This window comes from Phyllobates terribilis, unplaced genomic scaffold (genome assembly GCF_046119375.1).
Source record: "Phyllobates terribilis strain yellow unplaced genomic scaffold, ASM4611937v1 Scaffold_2__4_contigs__length_985480577, whole genome shotgun sequence".
Classification (NCBI taxonomy): domain Eukaryota; kingdom Metazoa; phylum Chordata; class Amphibia; order Anura; family Dendrobatidae; genus Phyllobates; species Phyllobates terribilis.
In genome coordinates this window covers 538,549,137-538,558,965 of record NW_027362762.1, presented here as the reverse complement: position 1 = coordinate 538,558,965, position 9,829 = coordinate 538,549,137, and positions in this window count along the sequence as shown.

Sequence of the window (9,829 nt, the reverse complement as noted above, 5' to 3'; positions counted from 1 at the left end):
TAGCTGTCTGCCCAGACATCACCAGCCTCCATACATCACTTCCGCTAGCTGTCTGCCCAGACATCACCATCCTCCATTCATCACCTCCGCAAGCTGTCTGCTCAGACATCACCATCCTCCATTCATCACCTCCGCAAGCTGTCTGCCAAGACATCACCAACCTCCATACATCACCTCCGCTAGCTGTCTGGCAAGACATCACCAATCTCCATACATCACCTCCGCTAACTGTCTGCCCAGACATCAGCATACTGCATACATCACCTCCGCTAGCTGTCTGCCCAGACATCACCATCCTCAATACACCACCTCCGCTAGCTATCTGCTGTAAGGCAGCGCTAGTCATCATGCTGGGGGACACTCGCTGCACAGGGTCATTTAAAACACACATGCAACGTTTTCCAGTATTTCACAATCCAGCAGTTTATTACACTTCACTGCTGCTTATCACCGAGTCCAACTAAGTGGCTCGCCGACATACACATATAATGTCCAGGAGCCTTTCAAGTGGCAGACAGGACCACTTGGCTCCAGTTACAGCCTTCGGCAAAGTCACTTATATCAACGTCCATATAATGCAGTGTTTTACCTTTGCCGGGTTTTAGCTGCTTCAGTCAGATTTGTTCTACCACCACTGTGGCTTTACGGCTTCCCAGATAGGGGTCTCCAGCCTTCGTTCCTTCAAAGGCTACTGGTATGTTGTCTCACCTAACATCCAGCCTCTGCCTCCCAGGACTCTTGCCTTCCAAGCCTCTGGCCCTCCAAGGCTACTAGTATCGCTTACACCTAAGGATCCAGCCTCTGCCTTTCAGGCTTCACTAGGCCTCTCCAGGCTAATGGTGTCCCACACACGGGAACAGGCTTTACGCCTTACACACCTGTCTCAAATCTACCAGTGTTTATATATCCTCTAGTGCACAGACAGGACCTGTGCTGACGTCAGAGTCATGTGATCAGACCTTCTGTGTGCACAGGACCTGTGCGATGTCAGTCATGTGACCAGTCACCTGGGGGAGGTACATGGTTGGCCAAAACACACCCTGGACCATTTCAGTAATGCCGCAAGCCGCTGCATTACACATCACCATCCTCCTTACATCACCTCCGCTGTCTGCCCAGACATCACCATCCTCCATACATCACCTCCTCTAACTGTCTACCCAGACATCACCAGCCTCCATACATCACCTCTGCTAGCTGTCTGCCCAGATACCACCAACCTCCATACACCACCTCTGCTAGCTGTCTGCCCAGACATCACCATCCTCCTTACATCACCTCCGCTAGCTGTCTGCCCAGACATCACCAATCTCCATACATCACCTCCGCTAACTGTCTGCCCAGACATCACCAACCTCCATACATCACCTTCACTAGTGCTCTGCCCAAACATCACCATCCTCCATACGTCACCTCCGCTAGCTGTCTGCCCAGACATCACCATCCTCCATACATCACCACCACTAGCTGTCTGCCCAGACATCATCAGCCTCCATACACCACCTCTGCTAACTGACTGCCCAGACATCACCAACCTCCATACATCACCTCCGCTAGCTATCTGTCCAGACATCACCATCCTCCATACATCACCTCCGCTAGCTGTCTGCCCAGACATCACCATCCTCCATACATCACCTCTGCTAGCTGTCTTCCCAGACAACACCATCCTCCATACATCACTTCCGCTAGCTGTCTGCCCAGACATCGCCATCCTCCATACATCACCTCCGCTAGCTATCTGCCCAGACATCACCAAACTCCATACATCACCTCCGCTAGCTGTCTGCCCAGACATCACCAGCCTCCATTCTTCACCTCCGCTAACTGTCTGCCCAGAGATCACCATCCTCCATACATCACACTTGTGCCCTGACAGGCTTGCCTACAGCGTCCTCCACTGGAACCAGCAATGACAGGTTCAGAACATTTAAGGGATCACGTTTAAATCCACACGGATCCCTGTACAGGCTTCTCTGGAGCACCGCACCTGCCGAGACCTTAATCTATGCGGCTGGCCATTATCGCCTCCTACACTATCTCGCAAAATATATCCCATACACGTGGCACACTGGACCGAGCCAATTGCAGCACGGCACCAGACCATATTTTTCTGTCCGCCACTTATAATTTCCCACCAGACGTGGTCCTTGTCTCCAGGACACCCTGAACCCAGCACTTTTCTAACTGACGGGCATACTCCGTCTGTGTCTATACCCAGACACCTCCTACCGGATTGGTTTCCTTATCTAAGAATTGCCCCTCACTTCTTCTTGACTGGTAATTCTTCTTTTTTTCCCGGATGCGTCTATCCACTTGCGACATTGTGATCAAGGCCACAGTGTTGGCCGAAACGTCCACTAGTCGCCTCAAGCATCACCCTTTAAATAAAGTTTCACTTAAAGCATACCATATCTCTCTACGTGTGCAGTGATTTTTTTGGGTGGTCCAGGTAGTCAGGAACGCTGGTTCGGCTGATAGCCAGACAGGTGCTTCGGGTAGGCAAGCTGGCAGGCACAACAGATAACAGGCAGGTGCTTCCAGGTAAACAGGCAGGTGGGCACGGCAGGTAAAGGCAGGCAAGCGGGCACGGCAGGTAAGAGGCAGGTGCTTCCAGGTAAGCAGGCTGGCGGGCACGGCAGGTAACAGGCAGGTGCTTCCAGGTAAGCAGGCTGGCAGGCACAGCAGGTAACAGGCAGGTGCTTCCAGGTAAGCAGGCAGGCAGAGCCCATAGACAGACTGGCGGACTGGACTGAAGGCAGACTGTCAGGCTGGAAAGTAGTCAGACTGGTGGACTGAACTGGAGATCAGACTGGTGGACAAGACTGACTTGCAGAGGACCTGAGGGCTGAAGCAAAGTAAGTATCACAGAGCAACAACCTTGCACGGGCACCACCATATTGGAGGAGGTGCCTTTTATAGAGAAAGTCCTCCCGCCATGGGCCGGGGACTTTTTAGGACGGCGCGCACGTCCCACTTAAGAGGGAGGGAGCGCGCGCCCTAAGCACAGTGCCGGGGAAGATGCGCGCACCAGCAGCAGCAGGGAAGCCGGAAAACGCCGGAACAGGACCACGGTTTTAAGGGGGACGGCGTCTCTGCCTGGCAGGTGGCAGAGACGCAGACTGCACACGTTAGCTGTCTGCCCAGACATCACCATCCTCCAATCATCACCTGCGCTAGCTGTCTGCCCAGACATCAACAACCTCCATACATCACCTCCACTAGCTGTCTGCCCAGACATCATCATCCTCCATACATCACCTCCGTCAACTGTCTGCCCAGACATCACCAAACTCCATACATCACCTTCGCTAGCTGTCTGCCCAGACATCACCAGCCTCCATTCTTCACCTCCGCTGTCTGCCTAGACATCACCATCCTCCATACATCACCACCGCTAGCTGTCTGCCCAGGCATCACCAACCTCCATACATCACCTCTGCTAGCTGTCTGCCCACACATCACCATCCTCCATATATCACCTCGGCTAGCTATCTGCCCAGACATCACCATCCTCCATACATCACCTCCGTCAACTGTCTGCCCAGACATCACCTTCCTCCATACATCACCTCCGCTAGCTATCTGCCCAGGCATCACCATCCTCCATATATCACCTCCGCTAGCTATCTGCCCAGACATCACTAGCCTCTATACATCACCTCCGCTAGCTGTCTGCCCAGACATCGCCATCCTCCATAAATCACCTGCGCTAGCTGTCTGCCCAGACATCAACAACCTCCATACATCACCTCCACTAGCTGTCTGCCCAGACATCATCATCCTCCATACATCACCTCCGTCAACTGTCTGCCCAGACATCACCAAACTCCATACATCACCTTCGCTAGCTGTCTGCCCAGACATCACCAGCCTCCATTCTTCACCTCCGCTGTCTGCCTAGACATCACCATCCTCCATACATCACCACCGCTAGCTGTCTGCCCAGGCATCACCAACCTCCATACATCACCTCTGCTAGCTGTCTGCCCACACATCACCATCCTCCATATATCACCTCGGCTAGCTATCTGCCCAGACATCACCATCCTCCATACATCACCTCCGTCAACTGTCTGCCCAGACATCACCTTCCTCCATACATCACCTCCGCTAGCTATCTGCCCAGGCATCACCATCCTCCATATATCACCTCCGCTAGCTATCTGCCCAGACATCACTAGCCTCTATACATCACCTCCGCTAGCTGTCTGCCCAGACATCGCCATCCTCCATAAATCACCTCCGCTAGCTGTCTGCCCAGAAATCACCAGCCTCCATACATCACCTCCGCTAGCTGTCTGCCCAGACATCACCATCCTCCATACATGACCTCCGCTAGCTGGCTGCCCAGACATCACCATCCTCCATATATCACCTCCGCTAGCTGTCTGCCCAGACATCACCATCCTCCATACATGACCTCCGCTAGCTGGCTGCCCAGACATCACCATCCTCCATATATCACCTCCGCTAGCTATCTGCCCAGACATCACCAGCCTCCATACATCACCTCCGATAGCTGTCTGCCCAGACATCGCCATCCTCCATACATCACCTCCGCTGGAAGTCTGCCCAGACATCACCATCCTCCATGCATCACCTCCGCTAGCTGTCTACCCAGACATCACCATCCTCTATACATCACCTCTGCTAGCTGTCTGCCCAGAAATCACCATCCTCCATACATCACCTCCGCTAACTGTCTACCTAGACATCACCAGCCTCCATACATCATCTCCGCTAGCTGTATGCCCAGACATAACCATCCTCCATACATCACCTCCGTCAACTGTCAGCTCAGACATCACCATCCTCCATACATCACCTCCAGTAGCTGACTGCCCAGAAATCGCCATCCTCCATTCATCACATCTGCTAGCTGTCTGCCCAGACATCACCATCCTACATTCATCACCTCCGCTAGCTGTCTGCCTAGACATCACCATCCTCCATACATCACCTCCCCTAGCAGCCTGCCCAGAAATCACCATCCTCCATACATCACTTCCGCTAGCTATCTGCCCAGACATCACCATCCTCCATACATCATCTCCGATAACTGTCTACCCAGACATTACCAGCCTCCATACATCACCTCCACTAGCTGTCTGCCCATATACCACCAACCTCCATATACCACCTCCGCTAGCTGTGTGCCCAGACATCACCAACCTACATGCATCACCTTCTCTAGTTGTCTGCCCAGACATCACCAGCCTCCATACATCACCTCCGCTAACTGCCCAGACATCACCATCCTTCATACATTACCTCCACTAGCTGTCTGCCCAGGCATCACCATCCTCCATACATCACCTCTGCTAGTTGATTGCCCACACATCACCATCCTCCATACATCACCTCCATCAACTGTCTGCCCAGACATCAACAACTTCTATACATCACCTCCCCTAGCTGTCTGCCCAGGCATCACCATCCTCCATACATCACCTCTGCTAGTTGATTGCCCACACATCACCAATACTCCATACATCACCTCCGTCAACTGTCTGCCCAGACATCAACAACCTCTATACATCACCTCCGCTAGTTGTCTGCCCACACATCACCATCCTCCATATATCACCTCCGCTAGCTATCTGCCAAGACATCACCAGCCTACATACATCACCTCTGCTAGCTGTCTGCCCAGACATCGCCATCCTCCATACATCACCTCCGCTAGATTTCTGCCAAGACTTCACCAATCTCCATACATCACCTCCGCTAGCTGTCTGGCCAGACATCACCAGCCTCCGTACATCACCTCCGCTAGCTGTCTGCCCAGACATCACAATCCTCCATACACCACCTCCACTACCTGTCTGCCCAGACATCATCATACTCCATGCATCACCTCCGTCAACTGTCTGCCCAGACATCACCTTCCTCCATACATCACCTCCGCTAGCTTTCTGCCTAGGCATCAGCAACCTCCATACATCATCTCCGCTAGCTGTCTGCCCAGACATCACCATCCTCCATACATCACCTCCGCTAGCTATCTGCCCAGACATCACCATCCTCCATACATCACCTCCGCTAGCTATCTGCCCAGACATCACCATCCTCCATACATCACCTCCGCTAGCTATCTGCCCAGACATCACCATGCTCCATACATCACCTCCACTAGCTATCTGCCCAGACATCACCATCCTCCATACATCACCTCCGCTAGCTGTCTGCCCAGACATCACTATCCTCCATACATCTCCTGCTTTAGCTGTCTGCCCGGACATCACCATCCTCCATACATCACATCCGCTAGCTGTCTGCCCAGACATCACCATCCTCCATACATCACCTGCGCTAGCTGTCTGCCCGGACATCACCATCCTCCATAAATCACCTCCCCTAGCTGTCTGCCCACACATCACCAACCTCCATATATCACCTCCGATAGCTGTCTGCCCAAACATCACCAACCTCCATGCATCACCTCCTCTAACTGTCTGCCCAGACATCGCCAACCTCCATACATCACCTCCGCTAGCTGTCTGCCCAGACATCACACACCTTCATACATCAACTCCGCTAGCTGTCTGCCCAGACATCACTATCCTCCATACATCACCTCCACTAGCTATCTGCCCAGACATCACCATCCGCCATACATCACCTCCGGTAGCTGTCTGCCCAGAAATCACCATCCTCCATACATCACCTCCGCTAGCTGTGTGCCCAAACATCACCAACCTCAATACATCACCTCCGCTAGCTGTTTGACCAGGCATCACCATCCTCCATACATCACCTCTGCTAGCTGTCTGCCCAGACATCACCAACCTCCATATATCACATCCGATAGCTGTCTGCCCAAACATCACCATCCTCCATACATTACCTCCTCTAACTATCTGCCCAGACATCACCAACCTCCATACATCACCTCCGCTAGATGTCTACCCAGACATCACAAACCTCCATACATCACCTCCGCTAACTGTCTGCCCAGAAATCACCATCCTCCATACATTACCTCCGCTAGCTATCTGCCCAGACTTCACCATCCTCCATACATCACCTCCGCTAACTGTGTACCCAGACATCACAAGCCTCCATACATCACCTCCGCTAGCTGTCTGCCCAGACATCACCATCCTCCATACATCATCTCCGCTATCTGTCTGCCCAGACATCACCATTCTCCATACGTCACCTCCGCTAGCGGTCTGCCCAAACATCAACAGCCTCCATACATCACCTCAGATACCTTTCTGCCCAGAAATCACCATCCTCCATACATCACCTCTGCTAGCTATCTGCCCAGACATCACTAACTTACATACATCACCTCCACTAACTGTCTGCCTAGACATCACCATCCTCCATACATCACCTCCGCAAGCTTTCTGCCTAGGCATCACCAACCTCCATACATCCCCTCCCCTAGCTGTCTGCCCAGAAATCACCATCCTCCATACATCACCTCCGCTAGCTATCTGCCCAGACATCACCATCCTCCATACATTACATCCGCTAAGTGTCTACCCAGACATCACCAGCCACCATACATCACCTCCGCTAGCTGTCTGCCCATATACCACCAACCTCCATACACCACCTCCGCTAGCTGTGTGCCCAGACATCATCAACCTCCATACATCACCTCAGCTAGCTGTCTGCCCAGACATCACCAGCCTCCATACAACACCTCCGCTAGCTTTTTGCCTAAGCATCAGCAACCTCCATACATCACCTGTACTAGCTGTCTGCCCAGACATCATCACCTCCTCTAACTGTCTACCCAGACATCACTATCCTCCATACATCACCTCCTCTAGCTGTCTGCCCAGACATCACAAACCTCCATACTTCACCTCTGCTAGCTATCTGCCCAGACATCTCAATCTTACATACATCACCTCCACTAACTGTCTGCCCAGACATCACCATCCTCCATACATCACTTCCGCAAGCTTTCTGCCTAGGCATCACCAACCTCCATGTATCACCTCCCCTAGCTGTCTGCCCAGAAATCACCATCCTCCATACATCACCTCCGCTAGCTATCTTCCCAGACATCACCATCCTCCATACATCACCTACGCTAACTGTCTTCCCAGACATCATCAGCCTCCATACATCACCTCCGCTAGCTGTCTGCCCATATACCACCAACCTCCATACACCACCTCCGCTAGTTGTGTGCATAGAAATCACCATCCTCCATACACCACATCCGCTAGCTATCTGCCCAGACATCACCATCCTCCATACATCACCTCCGCTAAGTGTCTACCCAGACATCACCAGCCTCCATACATCACCTCCGCTAGCTGTCTGCCCATATACCATCAACCTCCATACACCACCTCCGCTAGCTGTGTGCCCAGACATCACCAACCTCCATACATCACCTCAGCTGTTATGTTCTGCTACCAGAGCTAAGGAAAGAGAGGAGATCTGTCCCTACGATAGAACTCAGCTTAATCCCTACGATGTAACAGGGAACCTGATCCTGCGATCAGACCTGCTAAAGTCCTAAGCTAGTCTGTACGGAGACCTATAGATGTGGGGAAGGAATCCCTACAAGTACTAAGGACTGGGAGGAAAATGGGACACCTCCTAACAGAAATAGTAGCAGACAGACGAACAAACAAAATATATATAACATAGAGGTCCGTAGACCAAGCAAACTAACAGAGTTAGATACAGAGCACAGGCTAGCTAGAAAGTAGTTATACAATGAAGTCCAGCAAAGCCAGAAGGGCGGAGCAGGATTAAATAGGCCAACAAGGTCATGTGACCAGCAAAGGAAAAAACCTAAGAGCAAGGTTCTAACAGTACCCCCCCTTCTAAGAGGATCCTCCGGATCCCCTAGGACCAGGCTTATCAGGAAATCTCCTGTGAAACGCTTTGATAAGTCTGGACGCGGAAACATCATCCGACCTCACCCAAGAGTTATCCTCGGGTCCGAAACCTTTCCAGGCCACAAGATACTGCAAACTACCTCTATACCGTCTAGAGTTAAGGATGCGAGAAATTTCATATTCCCCGTCCTCCACCACCGGAGGAACAGAGGCAGAGGCGTCACAATCCGATACAACCGCTTTTTTCAACAGAGAGACATGAAATACCGGATTAATTCTCCAGGAGGTAGGAACCTCCAACCTAACAGCAGATTGGTTGACAACCTGAAGCACCTTAAAGGGCCCTACAAACTTGGGACCCAATTTCTTAGAAGGAATCCTCAACCGCAGATTCCTAGAGGACAACCAAACCATGTCACCAACAGCGAACAAAACCTCCTGTCGTTTCCTATCAAAGTAGTCTTTAGATTTTCTGTTGGCCTCCTGAAGATTACCACGCACATCCGTCCAAACTCTCTCCAAATCACCGGAAAAATTCTCCTCCTCAGGCACGGCAGATCCCAACTTGGAGAACGACCCAAACGACGGATGTCTCCCAGAACAACAAAAAAAAGGCGAACAACCAGCAGAAGAAGATGTATGGTTGTTAAGAGCAAATTCAGAAAGTGGCAGAAACTCAGACCACCCCTCTTGATTGTCTGCCACAAAACAACGCAAGAACTGCTCAACATCCTGGTTTTTCCTTTCTGTCTGGCCATTAGATTCAGGATGATATCCGGACGAGAACGACAAATGAACTCCCAACCTGTCACAAAAGGCACGCCAAAAACGAGCCACGAACTGAGGACCCCTATCAGAAACAATGTCAGTAGGAACGCCATGAAGTCTGACAATTTCCTTGACAAAGGCCTTAGCGAGAGTTTTAGCGCAGGTCAGTTTGACGAAGGGAACCAAGTGACACATCTTGCTAAAACGGTCCACGACCACCCAGATGACAGTAAAACCCTCAG